This window comes from Fukomys damarensis, unplaced genomic scaffold (assembly GCF_012274545.1).
Source record: "Fukomys damarensis isolate Sample0158 unplaced genomic scaffold, DMR_v1.0_HiC HiC_scaffold_23, whole genome shotgun sequence".
NCBI classification, from domain to species: domain Eukaryota; kingdom Metazoa; phylum Chordata; class Mammalia; order Rodentia; family Bathyergidae; genus Fukomys; species Fukomys damarensis.
In genome coordinates, this window is record NW_022900935.1 from 13,004,069 (window position 1) to 13,027,678 (window position 23,610).

General features: G+C 39.5%; 1 protein-coding gene and 1 pseudogene across 2 annotated transcripts in view; both read left to right on the forward strand.

The window, feature by feature from the left end:
- The window catches only part of LOC104877006, a 36,821-nt pseudogene extending 30,410 nt beyond the window's left edge, over positions 1-6,411 (forward strand).
- Positions 6,412-23,193: 16,782 nt separating this feature from the next.
- The window catches only part of Zmym6 (zinc finger MYM-type containing 6), a 36,456-nt gene continuing 36,039 nt past the window's right edge, over positions 23,194-23,610 (forward strand). The window contains exon 1 of one of the 2 annotated variants that reach the window (XM_010645226.3): positions 23,194-23,501. The gene's annotated coding sequence lies outside the window, so the exon portion shown is untranslated. The remainder of the gene's footprint in view (positions 23,502-23,610) is intronic. The other variant, XM_010645228.3, reaches the window with a different exon arrangement.

Genomic DNA, 23,610 nt, shown 5'->3' on the forward strand with positions numbered 1-23,610 from the left:
GATTGAACTCTGGTCCTTGTGCTTGCAAGGCAGGCCACCGAACCACTGAGCTAAATCCCTGGCCTGTTGGACATTTTTGACAATCTTATTATCTTAGTTAATTTTCTATCATTGCTGCGACAAAATACCCAACTACCAAAGTTAAAAGGGGAAAGGTTTATTTGGCTTACAGTTTGTAGAGGTTTCAGTCCATAATCAGCTTGCTCCAAGGCAGAGTGGCAGAGAGACAACAGTTCCCATGGTGGCAGAAGACAGCAAAAGCAACAATAAAAACCCTAACAACATCTTTCTGCCCCTTACACCTTATCCAGACTATCGGGATTAGGCTGGTGCCAAACCAGTCACACACATATAGTAGTTTAGTAATCGTACACCCTTAATCCAAGCATTACACAGTCTAGATTCAGCCACCTCTGAAAAAGCCCCATTTCATCCACATGAGGCTTGGTGGGGGACATGTAAACACAAACCATAACACTTGTCAAAAGTGATATTTCTACTGTGTTTAATGGTTTTCCGTTTCCTTTTTGTCTTGGTAGTTCCTTGAGGGAGTTGATCAGCCTAAAGGCACCTCAGCCTGGGCCTGTCTGTTCTGAAAGGTCAATTTCACTGTGATCCTCATGCCCTTCCTACCAAGAGTAGCCTTGACAATGTCATCACCAACCATTTTTGGAAATGGACCAAGGCCACCGATCTTGGGCCTAGGGATGATATGGCACTGACTTTCCCTCCAGTATAACTCAAGTATGTGATTTTGATCACACTGGGGTCAAATATAAGCAACATAAGCAGTACAGTGGAGGCAGCTGCTCTCAGATGAAACTGGATGCAAGATGGCAGAAGAAAGTTGTACCTTGGCCTCCTCTAAGCTGAAACTTGAAAGGCCTGTTATTGTTGCACATTCTTCACAAATAAATACGTTAAAGCCTATACTCACTGCTAAAGAGACACTCTGTGGCTCAAATTTATAATACTCCCTCACCCTAAGTAAACTTCATTCACCGCCTCCAGGCTTAGTGGGCTGTGGAGCTACTTCCTCTTGGAATTGGCTAGGCAGCCTTGGAAAGAGTACAAAGAGAAAAGGCTCAACCTGCCTGTGATGGATGGAATTAATCTACCAAGCTGGAGAAACTAAATAATTAAATTCCTAATCACCTTCTAAGCCAGTGAGGACAATATAACTGAGGGAGGGAGAGGGCTCTGAGGCCCAGACCAATAATCTAGAGAGGAAGAAGGGCATGAGAAGAGAAACATAGATAGGCAGAAGCCTTTAGACCAGGGAGTAACACCAGGAAGCAGGCAGACAGACATACTTCACCCATGCCACAGGCTCTTTCCAAGTGGATATGGGTCTGCTTTGGAAAGAAAGGCACCCTACCATCCACCGAAACACAGTGAGAAGAAGGTCTGTACAGTTTTCTCCCCTCCACAGAGAGCCCTTCTTGCCCCTGTGTGCCAGACTTAAAGACTTCCTGGGACCTTGACTTTTCATCAGGTATGGGATCAGTCTCCAGTTGTGACAGGCCTGGTGTGTCATAGCGACAGGAGTTGACCCCTCAGCAGTGGTTCCCTTGCTTCCCTCAGAAAGTGAAGCAGTGAAAAGTATTTGGGAGTAGAGTTGACAGAACTAAATTCTGATTAAAATTTTTTCCTCCTGAAACTCTGTTGAAATGAAATGAAAGGAATAAAAACACAACACAAAAGTGCAAAAATAACGAGACTGGAGATTAAAAAAACAGGGGAGCTCCACATATTTTTGAAAACTGAATATTTACAAAAGGAACTATTTGCAGAGGTGGGGTACACCTAGAGGAGAGTCAACCCTCTTCATAGAACTCCTCGAAAGGCTCAGAATGCAGAGGCTCCACGTGATAGAAGATGATATAGGAATGAAACATAGAAATTGGTAGAAGCTGTACATTAGGGACAGATAGCTCCCCAATATGTTTCCCAGCATCTTTTACAGACAACTACCCACCCCCGGACTCCTTTGTTTTGGAGAAACTGAACCAAAGAGACTTCAGATTTGGGTGTATCTGGCACAGTGGAAGAGTGAGGTGGTGAGTGGGGATAAAAATAGGAAATGAAAATGTTGAGTTCTGCAAACAAAATAATGAGACTTGCAACTACTCTCTTCCCCCATGTTGCTTCCAGATCACGTTTTTTTTTTTAAGTTTTTTGAGGCAGGATGAGACACTAGGTATAACAGTCTGGCCTTGGTCTCACAATGATCCTGCTACCTCAGCCTCTCAAGTATTGGGATTACAGGCATGTGCTACACTGCCCGGTTAGACCACTGAATTTAAGGCAAAAGTTAAAGAATTCTGAATGAAGGAGAAACTGAATGACCCTAGAGAAAAGATCTTTATATGGGCCATTTAGATTCTTTCATGAAAAATCTGGTATAGCTCTGTTTCAGTGTACTCAAATAAACAAACATGAACAGAAGTTGGGCACAACAGCACAGCCCTGCTATTCTAGCACTTAGAGGGCTGAGGTAGGGGGATCACAAGCTTGAGGCCAGCCTGGGTGACTTAGTGACCCGCTATTCTCAAAATAAAAAATATTCAGTAGTAGAGAATCCTTGGGTTCGACGTCCAAGACTAAACACACACACACACACACACACACACACACACACACACACACTGAGTATTCATGGGCAATTTGAGGAAACATTTAAGGTGAAAGGGAGAAACCAAGACTAAGAATCAGAAAAACAAAACCTGGAGTAATTAAGGGCTATATAAGGTAGCAAAAGAAAATGACGTAAATCTTACTAACTTTAATTAATATGCCTGAAGAGTTAAAATAATTTATTACATTTATAAAACCAGAACCAATTTTATGACATAAGATAAAAGAACAAGAAAGAGCTCAGGGAAATTTTAAAAAATATAGTAGCTGACATTAGAGGTTCAATAGACGCTTTGGGGAATAAAGTTGAGAAAATCATTGGCAAAGTAGAACAAATAGATATACTGTACCATGTGTGATAGTTAACTGATTGTGGCAACTTGAGTAAGAAACACCCAACTAAATTTGATTAGTGTAGTTCTGGGTGTGTCTGAAGGGATTTATTGAAGACTGAAGACCAACCCTGGGTGTGAGTGACAGCAACCAATAGGCCCGCTGCCTGCATGGAATAAAAGGGAAATGAAGAAGGCAGGCAGGCTCACTTTTATTTCTTCAAAGGAGTTCCAGTCTTCACCTTCACCTTGGACATTGTCTCCTGGCTTCCATCCTAGACCCTTTGGGCTCCTGATACGGACTCTCATGGGACACTACAGTGAGCCTCAGGCCTTTGACTGGATCTTTCAGATCTCCAGCACACAGATAGAGCTTTAGTGCTCTTCTACATCTGACTCTGTGGGTGGCCAGTGTAAGCCGATCTTATAAACTCTTATATATTTGTATATCTTGCATTAAATCTATTTTTCTAGTAAGCACTGATTGATACATATTTTGGTACTGGGAGTAACTTTAGAGAAACAGAATTGTAAAGATGAAATTCTTTAATGGCTTTAGTGGTTCCTGGAGTTGGCTCTCTAATTTGATGAGACCTGAAGATGTCAATTTGTCTTGATAATGTGGGTAATACTGATAGTCTTTGGTGTGAACTGTTTAAAGCAATCCACAATGTAGATCCATTTGATTATCCTAATTTGCCACTTGTGAAATGTGAGGAATTTAGCATCTCCATATAGGATACTTTTGAATATTTTTTGGCAGAGTGGGAAATATAATGATGCTGGCTGGTTGCTCTTAGCATCTCTGGACAAACTAGTAAAGGAAAATAATGAGCTCAAAACATGCATAGGAAATCCGAAAACTTCTAAGTATACAGACAAATAATAAAAGAAAATAAAGAGCTCAAAGATTTACATTCTCAGCTGCAGACCTAAATAATTTAAAAGTTTCTAAGTGTGTCTTGAAAAGGACTTTCTCTCCTTCAGCTACAGTGTTGAGATTGCAGAAACTGAAACACAGGCCCTCGTAAGTCAATTGGCTGAAATACAGCGCAAGTTTAATGCTCAGCACTGAAAGATATTTGAAGTAAAGTTGAGGGCACTGATAGGAAAAGAATGGGATCCCATAAATTGGGATGGAGATGTTTGTTAGGATCCCAGTGAGGCTGAGGATGTTGAGCTCCTGGACTCTAATGAGATTATTTTGCCAGAGGAAGAGATGTTCTCACCCTCAGTGGTGGAGGCATCCACACTCCCACTTTCTGTGGTGTTGGCCTCCCCCAGCATACTGAGGAAAGGAATCCTGTGTTGACCAAGCGCGATGATGATGACACTCCTCAGGATTCACTCCCACCTCCCACTTTGGCCTCGAGGCCTATAACTAGGCTCAAATCATAGAATGGTAGAGTACACAGAGTGAGTCATGAGGAGGTCTGATGTTCTCTCAAAGAACTTCTTGAATTTTCTAACTATTGTAAGCAGAAGCCTGATGTGCAAGTGGGGGAATGGATTTTATGGGCATAGAATAATAGTGGCAAAACCATCTGGGTTTGTTCATATGGGCCCATTAAGCAGAGATTCTGAATTTACTATTGCAGCTTGTGGAATTAAAAAAAAAAAAGGTGTTACTAGATTATTTGGCTAGTTGGATCAAAAGATGGCCCACTGTGAATGAGTTAGAGATACCTGATATTCTGTGGTTTACTATTGATTAGGGATTAAAATGCTCTGGGAAATGGGAATGCTGGAGTGGATTTGTCACGTTAAACATAATCCTCCACAATGGGATGGTCCGGAAAATGTACCCTTCGCTAACACCTTGAGAAACAGATAGATGAGAACACTGATATCCTTTCAAGTCATTCTCTTTTTTTTTGGTACTGGGGATTGAACTCTGGTCCTTGAGCTTGCAAGGAAGGTGGCAGAACCACTGAGCTAAATCCCTGGCTCTCTTCAGTGTCATTTTGCCTTAAAGAATGGTGCTGGTTTGGATTCCAGGCCTAAGTGTAATAATTCTGGAGAAACCAGTGTGCCATCTCAGGAATTAAACTGTCCACTTCTTTTAGAGACTTGTGTTTCTGTTGAAGAAAAGAAAAATGAAGCTCTGATGGAATGTAAAATTAAGACTGTTAGCAGCCCATTGTTTAAGTTTTCAGATAAGGAGGAATATGAACAGAATGATACCATGTTAGGTAAAATGGATGAAACCATTGAAGAAAGGAGGGCAAAGGGAAAAACGAACAAAAATCAAAGGAGATAGTAAAATTACCCCATGAGGATGACCACATTATTGAATAACCTAAATCTTCTGGTATTTCTGGTGATGTTGCTTGTATAAAGGCAAATAGCACAGGAAAAAATGTTGTAGGTTTGTCTTGTTCAGTGGATGAAGGGTCTGATTATAATCTGGCACGGAATACCATGGATGCTGATAAAGCCAAGAATTCCCTTCAAAGAAATAAAATGGAGCCATTGGATTATTGTGAAGACACAGAGTCTAATGATACACAGCTACAGAGTAGTGAGTTTAATAAATCAAAATTAGAGGTAGTTGGCATTGATGCTTTTGAACCAGAAGATAATAATTTAGAAAATGCCGTTTGTGATACGCCTGACCAAAACTCAAAACAGTTGAATATTATTGAAAGTGTTACAATGGAGTCTTAGGAGTTAACAAATCTTCAGAATGACAGAAGCAGCCAGATAAGTAGTGTTTCTTATGTAGAGTCAAAAAACATAAAATCCAAATATACAAAACCTGTAACTTATTCTAAGCAAAGAATAACTACAGATACCCTGAGGAAAGATACCCTGGAGCCAAGCAAGTCAGAAGTGTGAAGGGAAACGCTGATGAACCAGAATCTCAGCAAAAACTTCACAGGCCAAGTAAAGTGAAAAAGAAATCGATAAGGAGTCAAAACTCAAAGTTGTAATTCTGAGGTGAAAAACCAAGCTCATTCTCTATTAAAAAAAAAAAAAATCACAGGATCAATATTTAGCCCAAACCTCCAAACCTTTAACTTATTCTTTGGTAAGTTTCTTTGTGGCCGTCTTAGTTGTTCTAAGGAAACTTAATGCCCTGCGCAAACACAGCACTTGTTACATTCCAGCCACAAACAGTGCCATAAGCCTCAGGAGCAGGCACCAGCAATGATGGTCAGTAGACATGCGAAAGAAGAGCTTGAACGCCCCAGCTTTGAGCATTGTAAGGAAGGAGATGAACTGAAACTAAAAAAACCTGAGAAGAATCTGCAGTCTCATCAGAGAACCAGCAGCAGAAGTTTTCCTCTGGATGAGCCACTGTTCATTCCAGACAACTTTGCTGTTTTATATAAAAGGTTCAGATCATAGCTCCTCATGTGGAAGCAAACATATGTGGGCTTCCAGCAAGCAGCGTGGATTTTGCAAAAACAAAGCAAAAACATGGCAATGTGTGTGTGTGTGTGTGTGTGTGTGTGTGTATGAGCGATGTGTACACTGAAGAGAAATTGTATTTTTGAAGGGTGGGATTAGTTTGAGAACTTTTTAATAGAAAGAAATTATTTACTATACAAAAACTTCTGCAAAAAAGCACAGCAACCTGCATTAGTTCTGGATAATGATAAAAAGAGCTACGGAATTTATTAGAGTATCATCCTATTACATTTTTAAAAGTGTAATCTAATCAACAGCTGATATACACAGAAATGTTTTGTCATTGTAACCAGATAGTGTAATTTAGTCCTTGTATTTGAAAACACAACTAAAACCTTTTGCAAATTAGAAAATTGTTATACTATCTCAGGACTGTGATTTATATATCATTTTATTTGGGTTGAGAAGAACTAGCAATAAAATGTAAAGGTGATAATGGAAATTCTATTTTTCATTTTAGGGTTTTTTTTAAGATGCACATTAAAGACTTAATATTAACATCTCAAAACCATCACCATTTGACCTTGTAATAAAATTTGATAGCTAAAACAACTGTTCAATAACCCAGGAGACTCTGTATGTAACATGAAATAGAGTGAAAACATATACTTCTTTTGAAATGTTTTAGTGATTCCAAGGATTTCTTGTGAATTTGAATCTTTCCAAAATTTTAGATTTGATCTGAGAATTGATTTTCATTATTTTTTAGGATTCCATTTTTGTTAGCCTTATGATATTGCCTTCCCACTCCCAGCATATTTAAAAAATTTGCTACCTTTTAAAGAAAAAGAAAATGAGCTGGGCATTTAGCTCAGTGGTTCTGCTGCTTGCCTTGCAAGCATAAGGACCTGAGTTTGATCCTCAGTACCCAAAAAAAAACAAAAAAAAAAAAAAAAAAAAAAAAAAAAAAAGAAAGAAAAAGAAGAGAAAAAGCTAGAGTGTATCGTCAAGATTGTTCTATTTAAGCATTCACATTGCTGGAGTTTCTATTAACATTGATAAGATGAAAATAAATAACTTGAACACTATTATTTTTACTCATGAATATTAATGTTAGAGTGACTTTTTTCAGCATTGTTAGATTACACAAAAAATCGGGCCAGGGATTTAGCCTCACAAGTGGAAGGTCCTGAGTTCGATCCCCGGTACAAAAAAAAAAAATTAAACTCATATCTTAGAGAGGGACAATTTAGTAAAGTATTTTGTAGTACATTATTTTGGTGGGAAGGAAGTGGTTGGGGAGAATGGGGTGTTTTTTAAAATGTAAGGTTTTATGTCAAAGGGCTTCTTCATTTATGATTTAGCCCAAGCCCAAGTTTTAGTACCAAGGGTTACTTTATAACAAAACACAGTTCCATTTTTAAATGCGACTTATTTCAATACATGCTATATTTATGCCACTTATGTACTCTTTGTGGATTTTCATTTAGAACACCTTATTCAGATACTCTAAAGTGAGTTACTATCTTTTAGACCTAAGAAAATTAAGATTTAAATTTTATAAAATGTATACAATTTATCAATAACTCATATTTCAGTAATAATAAGTCAACCCAATTAAAATGGGTAAAGGATATTTTATCAAAGAAGACATACAAATGGTTAATACACTCATGAAAAGACATTCAACTTTATTAGTTATAAGAGAAATGCAAATAAAAACTACAGAGATACCACTTCATATTCACTAAGATGGCTATAATAAGAAGATAAATAACAAAGAATTGTTGATGAAAATAAAAAATTGAACAGGTACACCCTGCTAAAGGTAATGTAAAATGTTGCAGCCACTTTGGAATATAGTGACAGTTTCTCAAATGGTTAAACATAGAGTTACCATATAATACAGCAATGCTACTCCTAGGCACATACCTAAGAGAAACGAAAAAATGTTCACACAAAACTTTTATCTGACTGTCATAGCATAGTCGGATTGTTCCACATTGACAAAAAGTAGAAGCAATCCAGTGTCCATCACCTGATAATTAGATAAATAAAATGTGGTATATTCATACAGTGGGTGAATAAAATATTACTTGGCAATAAAAATCAGTGGAATACTGATATATGCTACAACATGGAGGAAACAAAAGTGTTATTTTAAGTGTATGAAGCTAATTGGAAAGGATCATATACTGTATGATTTCACTGATATGAAATGTTCAGAATAGGACATTTTATAGAGATGAAGATGGGGTTGCATAGGAGCTGGTGGGAAATGGGAAATGACTGCTAACAGGTAAAGGGTTTCTTTTGGGGGTAAGGAAAATACTCTAATACCGATTATGGTAATGGTTGGACAACACTGAGTTTACAAAATCTATTGTGTGTATACCTTAAATGGGTGAGTGCATGGTATGTGAACTTCTCAATAAAAGTTTTATAACTTTTTTGGAGAAGCAATTCATTCTTTGAGAGCTACTCACATAACATGGCAAGAAAAATGCCAGAGAACCCAGAGAGAAGAGGAGGTCCCAGAGAGAGCTCCATGAGGACCTTTCTGGCCAGCAAAGTTACAGGAAAGAGATTTTGTTTCTAAAGATCATATAACAGTTAATCTGGTGATGTCTGAGTCAGAAAAGGACAAATTGATATTCCAAAGGATCTTTGGGACCCACAGAAGAAATTATCTTCCTCCTCCTCTGACCAGAAAAGAAGGAGATGCAAAGGGCAAAGAAGTAGCTTCAGAGAAAATCTTTGAGACCTGAAACTAAGGTAGAGAAATGAAGCCTGTGGAGGAAGTGGGGCAGAACTGGAGGTGAGGGTGAGGGCCTAGGCAAGAGTAGGCAGAGTGCAAGCAAACGCAGTGCTAGTTTGTGCAGGTGAAGAGTGTTCATATTTTGTATAATTTTGTTCAGCTCAGCTAGCTTTTTATTAGTGTCTTTTGCAAGCTCCTTGACTGATTTAATATTTCCCTTATCTTCTGCGAGCCCACTGAGCAACTCACTGATGTGTTTTTAATCCCCTCTGTTATCCTTTCAAATAATTCAGATGTGTGGCTTTTGCTTTTCTCCTTCTTGATCCTCCAGGATCAGCTTTGGGAGAGTTGGGAGTTTTGGGAGGCAGTTTGTTGATTTATCTTCTTGTAATTTTCTTTTGTTTCATTCATTTGTTTGTTTTGTTTTGTTTTGTGCTTAGGTTTGTAGGCACTCATAGTGAAAAGACCTTGTTGGTAATATGGAAAGTTCTTAGTCTGCTTTCCAATGAAGCACTCTGGGCATGTCTAACTATTAGTCTTTTGCCTCTGTCTCAAGACCCAACCACCTCTGTTGCTTTGGGAGGGAGGGATGCAGTATAGTCGGCCCAACACTCAGCTCTCCAGGAATGGACTCAGAATTATTAATGTCACAGAGGTAAACCAGGTGTTGGCATAAAGAGAAAACCCATTGGTAGCAACAATTATGTGACCCAGACAATATCAAGCAAATTAGAAAAAAAATCATCCAAGACAAACTGAATATTGATATACCATAAGAACCAGTAATGTACCACCTATAGTCATAGAAAAGAAATCCAGAATTATAATATGAACACTCAGACAACCCAGATATTGACACATAGCAAATATATACTAAAAGCAACAACTAGTTGCTAGTGATGGAAAGGAATTCAACAGTAATAACTTAGAGTTAACTATCTAAAGATTAATAAAACTTAATAGTTATTAAAAATAGAGGGGTTGAAAGTGTGAAATAGGAAGAAAAGGCCTAAAGGGGTAGGGGAAGAGGGAGGGGTAGGGGAAATGAAAGAAGGGAAAGGAAAAAATATGAGAGAAGGACAAAATGGAAACAAAGTCTCTGTAAATAGGGCGAGGCGGAAAGTTGAAGGGAGGGCAGGGGAATGGGGAAAAAATATGAAAAAAGATACACCATGTAAGGGTACAAGTTCCCAATGATGAATGTAACTGTATTGTATGCCTAAAATGTACCAATAAACTTAATTAAAAAAAAGAGGGGTTGGGAATGAGAGAAAGTAAGAGAAGATTTTTGAAAAATTAAACAACAAGGGCTGAGGATTTAGCTCAGCGGTTCTGCTGCCTGCCTGGCAAGCGCAAAGACCCAAGTTTGATCCCCAGTACCCCCACCCAAAAAAATTTAAACAAGAGATGAGGAGGAGCAAGCAAGTGAGATAAAGGATCCTATTAAGGGATAGAAGGATATTTGTAAAATTAGGCAAATAGTAACAAAATAACAGAAACAGATGATTAAAAAAGAGGAAGGAAGAACAAAAGGAAGTAAATAATATGGAGAATAAAAGTAAGGAAAAATTAAAGGAGAAAGGAAAAAAGAGAACAAAGTGTATTGGGGGAATAAGGAAGAAGCACAAAAGAAAATTCTTTAGGCCCCAATAAGCCAGTGAAGAAAGCAAAAGAAAAAAAGTCCAAAAACAGAACAAAATTTCTCTGCATTTTTGAATGAGTGATTTTCTTCCTGGATCTGCAGTTTTGGAGTCAGGCAATTCACAGTTCTCTCTGCCTAGCCTTATGACCTGTGGGTCTGTGCGGTGCCTGCCCTATTCCAGAGGACCCTCTGTTTTCCCCATACTATAGCAATGTTGCAGATGAGACATGTCCTCACTTGTGCTGCTAGATGAGGCAGTCAGTAACACCAAGGTCCATGCTGGATGCAGGCAGTAAGGCAAGGTTTCAAGTACTCAGTGCTGCACTGAGACCCAGCACAACTCAAGCCGGGCTTGGCCTCCCACTGTGGGGACAGGGCCTGTGTCTTTCCTAGCCTGAGCTCAAACCTCTCAGGGGATCTCTTTCCAACCTGCTCTCTGTCTGTAGGTGTCTCCCTTGGCTGCCTCTCACCCAGTGTGATAGTTTAGTGATTGTGCCAACCTGAGTAAGAAATGTCCAACTAAGTTGGATCAGCATAGTTCTACATGTGTTCACAGGGATTTACTGAAGACAGAGCCCCAACCTGTGAGTGAGTGATACCAATCAGCAGGCTTTGTCGCCTGGATGAGATAAAAGGGAAACGAAGAAGGAAGGCTCACTTCTGTTTCTTTGAGGAGCTCCAGTCTTCACCTTCATCTTAGATGTCGTCTTCTGGCTTCCAGTGCAGACTCTTCAGCTTTCCAGCACAGTCTCTTTGGCCTCCTGATACAAAATTGCACAGAATACTACAGTGAGCTCCAGGCCTTTGACTGGATCCTTTGCATTTTCCCACACCTTACTCGACCAGCAGACATTGTAAGCCAATTTTATAAATTCTTATATATTTGTAGATCTTGCATTAAGTCTGTTTCTCTAGTAAGCACTGACAAATCCACCCAGTCACTGTGGGAGGGTAATACTGGGGAACCCTAAGTGAAGCTGTCCTCTAGTTGTTTTGAGTCCTCAATTCAAATAATCCCTTCCTGTCTACCACCTAGAATATAAAAAGAACTAAAAAAAAAAAAAATCAGACCCCCCAAATATAAAGACCTGATTAAAAAATGGGCATCTGAAATGAACAGACATTTATCAAAGAAGTAAATGCAGCAAATAAATGTATGAAGAAAAGCTCAACATCACTGGTCATTTGAGAGATGCAGATGAAAACAACACTGAGATTACACTTCACCCAGAAAGAATGGCTGCTATCAAGAAATCAACCAATAACAAATGCTGGTGGGGTTGTATGGAGAAAGGAACCCTTCTCCATTGTGGGTGGGAGTGCAGACTGGTGCAACCACTGTGGAAATCAATATGGAGATACCTCAAACAACTAGGATTAGAGGTTCCATTTGACCCAGCTATTTCTCTGCTGGATATCTTTCCAAAATAATTAAAAGAATAATACCACAGTAATATATATGCACCCATGTTTATAGTAGCACAGTTTGTAATAGCTAAAACTTGGAAACAGCCCAAGTGCCCATCAGCTGGAGACTGGATAAAGATGTGGTTTTTCTAAAAAATGGAGTGCTACTCAGCCATTAAGAATAAGAAACTAGGGCTGGGGATTTAGCTCAGTGGTTCCAGTGCATGCCTTGCAAGTGTAAGGGCCCGAGTTGAATCCCTGATACCCCCTCCACCAAAAAAAAAAGGAAAGAAAAAGAATAAGAAACTAGAGTCATTTATAGTAAAATGGAGGCATATTGAGGCCATACTCTTAAGTGAAATAAATAAGACACGTGTCAATACCGAATAGTTTCTCTGGTATGAAAAACTAAAAGTGTAAATAAGGATCAAATTGTATAATTGATAATGTGAAATAAGAAGAAAAGGGCTAAAGGAGTAGGGGAAGTGGGAAAGGTAGGGGAAAGGAAAGGGAAAAGAAAAAATATGAGAAAAGGAAAAAATGGAAACAAAGTCTTTGTATATATAGAAGGGTGGAGGGGGTCAAGGGAGGGCAGGGGTATGGGGAAAAAATAAGAACCATGTAAAGATACAAGATTCCAATGATGAATGTAACTTTACTGTATACCTAAAAAGTACTAATAAACTCAATTAGGAAAAAAATAATAATCCCTTCTTGGAACGGTGCATGACCAAGCACTCTCCTACAATTACATACTCTTGCCCTGAGATCCCTGTATGGCTGTTGCCTGCTGTGTAGAAAGAGTCCCCTGGAGTAAAACCTTGCAGTGTCTGTGTGAATTACACCTATGGGCTTTCCCCGGAGTCGGCATCCCTGGCCCAGTGGGCTGCTGCCATTTCTCTCTGGAATCTCCAGCACTCAACTTGTCTGCTCAGAGTTGGGTCCCCTCCTGAGGAGCCACAAGCTGGGAGCCAGGGAGAGCATACAGGTTGTTTCATTGCCTTTTCTGTATGTCCCAAGAGTTTTTATTTTTTATTAATACGTATTTGCAATATATTATGAATACATTCAACATGGAAGTTGGTCATATTTGTGTCACATCTTAATCCTTTTCATATTCCCTTCCTTTTGCCCACCCCCACCTTTCCTAAATCTCCTTCCCATCTGCAAAAGGTCTATGTCCCTGTTTCCTCTCATCTTTTATTTTGCTCTTTAAATTATTTATACTTTGGGATTCTCATGTAAAAGATGGAAAGCATTTTTTAAAATATTTCAGTTGTTGGTACATGTCCTGATCTGAACTCATTCAGCAGCAAAGCCTGACCAGCACTGATACCGGGCTATTTTCAGATTATATTTATGCTATTTAAGATAAACACTTATCAAGTTTTGTTAACATATAACATACATACCTATGAGTTGCTGCCACCTTTTAAAAATTGTTGAGATGCAAGTCTAGTTCATGAGCACAGTGTGAAATGTGTGAATAGTACATGAAGAAAATCCTAAAGGAAATAAGTGTAAAGAAAAAAGGCTTATGAGTCCAGGCATGAAAAAGAACATCTTACAAAGAAGAGGATTAGGCTAGATTTGGACTTCTCTTCTACAACACTATGACTAAAATCCCAGAATCTTATACATAGCCAATAAGTCATTCTTGGGTTAAAAGCTGGCATTTTTGGAAATATCATAAAAGGTGAGGTGCAACCTTCTAATCTTTCAGTAAAATCCACTCATCCTCTTTCCTAGGAGATTATAAACTTAGCCTGGAACATGACACTCTATTTTTCAGTCCCCAGTCTGGTGTTAGGTGTACTAATGTCTCTCTGTTAAAATTTGATCAGAAGTGTTATGTGCTGTTTATGAGTTCAGCAACTTAAGACCGTGTCTGCCTTCTCTATTCTCTCAGGAAGATATGTGTGATCCAGTCCCACTGATGAAAAAATGAGATGGAAGACTGCTATGTGTAGCAGCACAACGGCTAATGCTCCGATCTGCAATATGAGAAAAAGATAAGCTTCAATTTTATTTGAGCTATTGTGTTTTGGGCTTTCTTGGTCCTAGAGATTTGGTCTTTAATTCACAGGGATTTAGGACATGTATCATCTCTAACCTTACCGGAGGAGAATAACTGAAAGAGTACTCTATCTAGTTTTTTCAAGATAGTGGAAAGTGAAAGGGGGAATGGCTGATAAATGATAAATTTGTACAGTTAAATCTAAATAGAGCATATTTTGCAAGTGGGAGTCTATCACCAAAAGAGAAAGTGAAAATTCTTGAAACAGAATGCCAAAGCTGAAAGGAAATTCCTGTTGGGTGCAATGGCATGTGCTTGTAGTACTAGATACTTGGGAGGCTGAGGCAGGAGGTTTGTTCAAGCCCAGATATTTGAAGCCAACTTCTGAAAGGGAATTCCTAGTAGCATCAGATTAAAAGTTGCAAACTATTTCGGTGTATTAATGATCTATTGTTATATTGCAAACTATCTCAAAATTGAGTGGCTTAAAACAGTTTGTTATTTCTCAGGCTTAGCTGGGCTCAGCTGAGGAATACTTCTAGTTCACAGGATGTTGACAGTGGTCATTTCATGGCTGCACTCAGCTAGGGGATTGGCTCGAACTTCTAAGATGGTACCACCTACATGCTGGGACCTTGGCAAAGTAGTTTCTATGAGATCGTGTCTCCCTCTCTCCTCTCTCTCTCTCTCTTTTTCTCCCTCTCTCTCTCCCTCTCTCTATCTCCAGCTCTGTGTCTCCCTCTGTCTCTCTCTCTCTCTTTCTCATTCACATCTCCTGCCAATCAAAATACACTCACTCATCCATCTAAAGCCTCAAACCATTAGGGCAGCACAGGACCAGGGTCCAGAATCTCAGTCTGAATCAGCCCTCTAAAGAGAAAAACCTCAAGTATAGCTCTTTGCATGGAGCTGTTCAGGTGCAATTTCTTCAACCCAGATACCAGTGAGCTAAATAAATCATCTGCTTCTGATACGCTCACTTCTGTTCTCCACACACCCAATACACCTCCTGATACAGAGACATAATGACACCACTGGAAAATCCTGTTAAAAAAGAATAGTAATTGGTTCAGCTCGGTGTGGTGACACACGCCTATAATCCCAGCACTCAGGAGGCTGAGGCAGGAAGACCATGAGTTTCAAGCCCAGCTTGGGCTACATAGTGTCTCAAAAAAAAATTCTGAGTTCTTCTTAGGCACCTGTTGTCAGGTTTTCCTACTCTGAGGACAGAGAATATTCTTTGATTTTTTTTTTTCCTGGGAGTGGTTTCATAATTCCTATTTTTCAGCAGCTTTTGCTTCTGCCCGCTGAGTGCTTGGCTTCATGCCATAGAAACCTTCCTAATCCATAAGAAATGGTTCATATTTGCAGCTGAATATTTTTAAGCTTCTTTCTGTCCTATAAAATGGGGGGTCCAGATATATTTTTTATTGAAACTGGTTTTGTCTGTTACTGTCCATGCTTTTGCTTTTGCCAATATAGTTCTCTCAAAGACCTTGTGGGTGCTGTATAAAAGTTGAGATTCACTCCATGTTCTCCAAATCATATCCATACTTCTTTCTGAGACAGAACTCTATTTTGTATGTATTATATTACCATAATGCTCTTTGATTTCACAGAAGCACATATGTGTAGGTGGAAGTATCAGCGGCACTAATTAAGTCGGGCTGGGGATGAAGCCCACTGTCACTGAGCTTACCTGAAAATCAAAAGGTCCTGAATTTGAACCCTGGCCAAAAAAAAAAAAAAAAAAAAGTCTTTATGAAGTCTTATAGTTGCACTTTTGATTTGTCCTTGAGGTTGAAGGCATATTTTTCCTGCGATGTCCTACATTTGTCCTGAGGCCATTTCTTATCCTGATGATCTTTTTTAGCTGGATGGCCTGTCCTCAGTCATTTATATTTTGTCTATTTTCTGCTTGAAAACTGAACAATTCCTTCTTTGTCTTATGTCCCTTTTGCCATACCATATCATAGGTGGTTAAAAGAAATGGATAAATGTTTTTAATATTCTGCATGGTGATCTCTGAAGCCAGATCCATCAGGTCATGAAGCATACTTTTTCTATATTATCACAGGTGACAGTGCTGCCGAACATTGTACCACATCATAACACAAGTTGGTCTTCCTCTGGCCTTTAATAGCAATTTCTTCCCTGCTACACTGTCTCCTTGCTGTCTTTCCAGACTCTGTCTGCTGCTTGGGCCCAATGTCAATAAGGACCTGTTTCATGCTTCAGTTACAGCAGAACTTTATTTCCAGATGTCAATTCTGAAACAGTTACCTATTGCTAAATAACAGAACCACTTCCTTGTTATTTAGTATTGTAGCAAGGGTTAGGAAAAAGGAGGAAGAGAAATAGAGGAATGAGCTCAACAGGAAAAATTTGTATCTGAACCTAGGAGGGGATTATTTAGAGTGGTCTCTGGTCAGCCTAGAATGGGGGTGGTCAGGCTCCTGAATCCCAGAGATAGGGAAAACAGGCAGTGCATCTCTTCCTTATCTACTTTGTGCTGATTAGGGGCTCTGGTTTCATTTGGGCTGAAGGACAGCTCTATTGACATGATCTTTGGCAATTGCCTGTGAAGTGGCCATAATCCTTGAAACAGATTGATTAGGTATGGCAATAATAAATAGATGAGGAAGGAAGAACAGGCAGTGTAGAGGGAAGAATCCAAGATAGAATAGTGGACTTCCATGAATCCCATGAACTCCACAAGGGGATATGAGACATTTGTTGTATGCTGAACCTCTGTGTTTATCTCCTGCAAAACTGCAGTTATATTATCTAAAATAAAAGTACAATATATATGAAGCATAGCGCATGTGCTTGGGAAGCTGTAAGGAGATCTAAAGCCATGTGATTTTGCAAAACTACCTTTCTCATTTGGTATGTTTCATCTATTAAAACTATTCCAGCCTGGTGAGTGGCATTTAATGCACGGGCTCGGTTTTGGGCCAAAGCTTCTACTTCCAAGTCTACCTTAAAAGTAGCTACTCCTGGAAGCGTCACAGCAGGGCGTAAAACCACCACAGAATTCATTTTACCTGGTGTCATTGGTGGTAAACAGCATCCCAGTTTTATTGTTTTGGGGGAGAGGTGTCATTGGTGGTAAACAGTATCCCAATTTTGTTGTTCTGGGAGAGAGGGGAGAATGTAGCCAAGAATACAAGGACATCCTCATGTGCATTGTTCTGTCCAATTAGCAGGTAGACATGGCCAGCTGTACTGGCTGTAGACCCATAAATGTCCTGATGGAACATGTCTATGGGATCAGTGCCATGATATTTTCCCCCATTCCACCACACGTGGGTAACAGTAGCACATGTGATACCGAGACACAGGTTTTTAGGCACCCATCTTACCACACATTTAAGATCAGAATGTTGTTTGGTATGTTGTATAACAGGGTCTTTTGTAGTAACGGGTTCAGATATTACCCCATCACCAACCATTGGGGCCAGCATATCCTGTGAGCGCTTGCCCTGTTTTATCTCATCGGAGCAAGTTTTCTATGGCCATGTGGTGTCCCTCCCACTCGGATTCTTGCTTGTTTCAGAGAGACAAAGCTGTCAAATTTTTAGCCATGGCTGTTGCAAGATGCCAGGGGAGACCTCCCTCTGTGCTTGTGGAGATTTCTACACATACCCAGCAGTGGGAGACATTTTGGACCTGTGCATTGTGGATGCGTTCATAAGACCATATTATTTGCCATAGTTACCCCATTAGACAGCTCCCAAGGATTAGGCAGATTTCTGTTGTTTGCTGGCAATGACCGTTCATTCCCACTGTCAGTCAGCTGGAGTGGCCTTTAAATGTTCAAGAAATTCAAGCTACTGAGTGGGAGAAAGTGGAACGCGAATACAAAAGTGAAAAAAAAAAAAAAGAAAAAAAAGAAAAAAGAAACCCTCTATTTGGGTTGGAGTAAAATCACAAAAGCATCTCTGAAACCAGAAATCACAAATAATCTCTAGAGGATCACTCTGGGAGAATTAAAAGGGTAGTTTTTGTGCTATAATTTCGAGAAATGTTTTTAAAAGAAGTTAAAGAGAAAAAGCGTTACTCAGTCACCCTCTTCTGTTACCGGAAGTGAGACCCTGACTGATGTGGGTCCTGTAGTGGGGCAGACAAGAGGAAGTTCGGCCAGTTTAGAATAGAGATGTGAACCCAGCGGAGATAGCCTTCAAGTTTAGCTGCTACTGGAGTTATGAGAATGATGTGGTGGGGTCTATCCATTTAGGGCGCAAGGGATCTAGTGACGCCCTCATGTAGACCCAGGTGCCTGGCATAAAGGCAGACTTAAACTTGTCAAGCAGGAGGGCTGGCTGGGGAAGGTGAGACAGCGTGTGACCACAAAGGAGTAGGCGTTGCATTTAACAGGGATGAGAGCAGAGGACTTAGCAGTGAGGGATTCTGGTTCAATGAGAAGTTGGAATCTAACTTTCTGATGGCGAAGGATCTTCCTTACAACAATTCACAGGAGTTTAGTTTGGTGGATTCGCGGGAGAGAGAGCCCTCAGCCTGAGGGAGGGCCGGGGTATGAGATTAATCCAATGTTTTTGTGTTTGGATTGTGAGTTTAGTAAGTGTGTTTTTCAAGATCCCATTTGTCCTTTCTACTGTTCCTGATGACCGAGGGTGATAAGGAATACAAAATTTCCTGTTCATATTACATAATTTTACTAGGTGTTGAGAAATCTGAGAGGTAAATCCGGCCTATTATCTAATGCAGGAAGGCTGGGAGCCCAAACCTTGGAATGGTCTCAGTTAAGAGAATGTTAGTCACAGTGGATACCTACTCTTTTATTGGTAGTGGGAAAGGCGTCTATCCATCCTGAAAATATATCCACTAGAACCAGCAAATAATGGATCCTTTTGATGGAAGATCACAAGTGAAATCTATTTGCCAATCTTTAGCAGGCAGGTGGCCTTCAGCCTAGTATATAAGAAAAGGAGGAAAATGGATGTTAGTCTGGAGAGTTCACTGACAGAAGGAACACTCTTTGAGAGTTGGTATAGGACTTTTATCATCTGTGGGGTTAAATGTATGTGTGCCTGAGAACAGATAAAGGAAAGAGATCTTGTATGATAATGGGGGTGTAATTTAGTAAGGAGAGGAATTTGAGAGACCTCAGGAAGGACTAATTTTCCACGCAAATACGACCACAATTTATAGAAGACGACCCTTTGCTCCTGTAGCCTTTTGTTTCTCCCTCTCTGTGCAGCTTAGGCAAACTGATAAAGGGAAGAGATTTAGGTGGGGGAAGCCTAAAACCACTCCCAATCCATCTGCTGTGCTGTTTCCCTCAGTGGTATACTTTTGATGGCTTTGATGATCCCTGCAATGTATGACTGCTACTTTGGCCGGGAGAAGGGCTATTTGCAATAGGGCCAAGATTAGTTTTCCATTTATGACAGACATTCTTTTGGCTATTAGAATTCCTCTTTCTGCCAGATTTGTGCAGTAGTGTGTACAATGCTATGGGCATATTTAGAATCAGTATATATGTTAATATCCCCATCCTTTGCTAAGGTTAGTGCCCTGGCAAATGCAAAGAACTCTGTTGTGAGGCAATGCTGTTTGGAAGGGGGGCAGCCTGAATTTCTTCCCTGAGGAGGAAAGGCACATTCATTGTCATGATAGCCCTCTATTACAGCATAAGTGGCCCGATAAGGGGGTGTTTTAGAGGGACTGCTATCAACCAACCTGTCAGGGATGCCTAGGAAGTGAGTAGAGGTGGTGAAAAACTGTTAAGGAGTAATCTACTATTAATTCAGGATAGGAGTGGTCCTCTGAAGTCCCCTTGAAGTTAGGATTGGGTATAAGTGAAATGGAGTTTAGAGGATGTCTGCAATGGAAAGATACTGCCTTAGTTACTTTTTCTCACTGAGACAAAATATCTGATACCGAAAGCTGAAGGAGGAAAGGTTTATGTAGCTCACAGTTTGTAGAGGTTTTAGTTGATAGTTGGATGGCTCCAAGGCAGAGTGGCACGGCAGTGGGACAATGCAGAGGGGAAACAGTTCATAGTGGGCAGAAGGCAGGAAAATAGTGATGAAGCAAAGCAGCAAGTGACCACAGCAGCCCTCTTTCTGTCCCTTGTATTATATCCAGGCTACATGCCCTTAGGGTGGGTAGCACTCACACCTAGGGTAGGCCTTCCCTTAATCACAACAACTCTGTTTCCAAAGTCAACATAAAAAAATCAAGAGCATTCCAGTATACCAATAGTGAATCCAATGGTAAAGAAATCAGGAAATTAATTCCATTCACAATAGCTTCAAAAAAATTTATTACTTAGGAATCAAACTAAAGAGGTAAAAGACCTCTACAATGAAAATTATACACTATTAAATAGAGAAATCATAGAAGACATTAGGAAATGGAAAGACATCCCTTGTTCATGGACCAGAAGAGCTAATATTGTGAAAATGGCCAATTCTCAAAAGCAATTTACATATTCAAAGAAATCCCTATTATAATACCAACAACATTCTTCACAATACTGGAAAAAAACAGTCCTGAATTTCATATAGAATCAGATCATGCCCATAAGAGTCAAAGCAACCCTGAGCAAAAAGTTTAATTCTAGAAGCATCACTATATCAGACTTCAAGCTATACAAGGGGTGATTGAAACATGCGGGAAATATGTGTTAAAATTATTACAGTAAAGAACAGATTCCATTAATCCTCCTCAAAATACTCCATATTTGAACACACTTATCTCAACATTCTGCTGGAAGTCTTCTTTTGCATCTTTATGAGATACTGATAAAAAGTATGGTGAATGCTGCCTCTAATTGCCATCCAAAGGAAAGGCAGCCTTATAAAAAACATTGCAGTGTGCCTTCATCCACTTTATTCACTGAATCTGGCCCTGTGTGACTTCTGGCTCTTCTCCAAAGTAAAAAAGGCCATGAAAGGTAAATGCTTTGAGTTGATCCAGGCCATTGAGGCAGACACAACTGCGCAACTAAAGACATGAAAGAAGACTTCCACAACTGCTTCAGAAAGTGGCGAGGGTGATGGGGATAAATGTGTTCAAACCAAAGGGAAACATTTTGAGAAAGATTAATGTCAATGCGTCTTTTATCGTGATAAATATTTAAATTTAAACATTCATTGTATTTTTTAATCACATCACATACTATAAAGCCATAGTGACAAAATTAACATGGTACTACCATGAAAACAGAACTGTAGACTAATAGAATTGAATAGAAGGCCCAGAAACAAACCCAAGCCCTTATAGCCATTTGATTTTTGACAAAGGGGCCAAAAATATGCTGTCGAGAAAAAGAAAAAAACAACAAATAAACCAGTCTCTTTAAAAAATGGTACTAGAAAAAATGTATATACACATGACAAAATTTGAAGCTAGATACCGGTCTCATGTCCTGTACTAAATCAAATAAAATAGATCAAAGATTTAGATATAAAAGTGGGACTATTAAAACTACTGGAAAACAACATGGGGAACACTTAAGTCATTGGCATACACCAAAATTTCCTAAATAGGACTCCAAAAGCAGAGGAAGTCACATCAAGACCCCAAAATGGGACTACATCAAACTAAAAAGCTTTTGCACACACAAAAAAGACTGCATACTATAGTGATACATACATATCCACGTTTATAGCACAGTTCACAATAGCTAAGCTATAGAAATGGGCTAAATGCCTATTAAGAAACTAATGGTTAAAAATGTGGTATATATACACATGATGAATGGAATATTACTTAGCCATAAAGAATAATAAAATCATGTCATTTGCAGAAAAAAAGGATAGAACTAGAATTTGCATATCACCATGTTAAGTGAAAGTAGCCAGGATCATAAAGTTAAATATCTTTATATAGAAACCTAAAAACAAATAAATAAATAAAATAAAATAGAGATGACAGGAAACTGGGAGGTAGACTTCTGGAGACTGGGAAGACTAAGGGTGGGGTAAAAGGTACACAGAATGGGACTGAAATTGATTAAGATATGTTAAATACATGTACCAACTTCCCCAAACAAACCTCACCACTATGCAATATCAACTTACACTAATAAAATAAATAAACATTGGGAAAAAAGAAACAGAAGACAATAAAAAAATGAGTAAGAGACTTCAATAGTCACTTTCAAGAGCATATTCAGATATTCCAAAACATGAAGATGCTCTCTACCTTATTTGTAACCTGGGATGCAAATTAAAGCCATACTAATGTACTACTGTATACCCAACAGAGCGGTTAAAATTAAAAAGATGTATAGTAGTAAATACTGGCAAAGATGCTGGGTAGATGAAATATAGTTGGTGAGGATATAAATGTAATAGCAACTTTCTAAAACTGCTTTTCATCTACTCAAATTTTACATACATAACAATTTCACTACTAGGTATAAATCCAACAGGAATATGTGAAGTGATGCAAACTAATAATGTTCATGTAGCATTATTCCTAATAGCCTCAAATTGAAAACTCAAGTGTCCCATCAATTGTAGATGATCAAATTGTAGCATCTTATAAAACAGAGTAAGAGACAGCAGTCAAAATGAAAGAATGACAACCTCAGAAATCACGGATGTACATATGAAACAATGTTGAATTTAAATAATACCAAATCTTGATTTTGGCAAGTTAATCAAAACCTTCATTTATATCTCAGAATTAAAAATTTACCTCTTAGGATTGTAGTCAGGTTTAGCAAGCAATTGGCTTAATGAATGTCACCTCTTGTTGCTGTTGTTACTATTATTATTGTTACTTTTTTTTTTTTTTTTTTTTTGGTACCAGAGATCGAACTTGACTCCTTGCGCTTGTGAAGTAGGTGGAAGGGCAACATTATTATTACTTTTGAGACAGGGTCTCGATAAGACCCTGCAGGCTGGCCTCAAAGTCATGGCGATCCACTTGCCTTTGGCTCCTGAGTGGTGGGCTTACAGGCGTGAGCCACCATGTCCAGGTAGTTATGATGTTTCTTGACAGGTCACCTTTCTCAATATGACCCCTTAAAGAAAGGAGCCGGGCACTTATAGCGTCATCTAATGACTCTGGTAACCCTCCCAAACTCCCATTTTTTAAACCTCCGGCTCTTTAAGAAGGCAACCATAACTGAGACGCGAGGGATGCCGGGAAGGCCCACTCAACTCAATTCTGGTGCATTTCGGGAAAGGAGGGTGGAGATTAGAGATAGGAAGGTCCAGTCAGCTCAATTCTGGGGCATGGCGGGAAAAAGGGGCGGAGACCAGGGCTGGAAAGGTCCACTCAACTCTGGTCAGGGGCATGACGGGGGAAAAAAGGGCGAAGATCTAGGCTGCACACGCGTCGTTTGCCGGGAGTTGTTTCCCGATGGATCAGGTAAAAATTCTTCTAAGAGAAGATACTCGTCCTCCTGCGTGGGGGCCGTGGGTCCTATCTAAATTCCGCTCGTGGCTCCTCTAGGAGGGGGAAGCGACCAAAGGCGGGT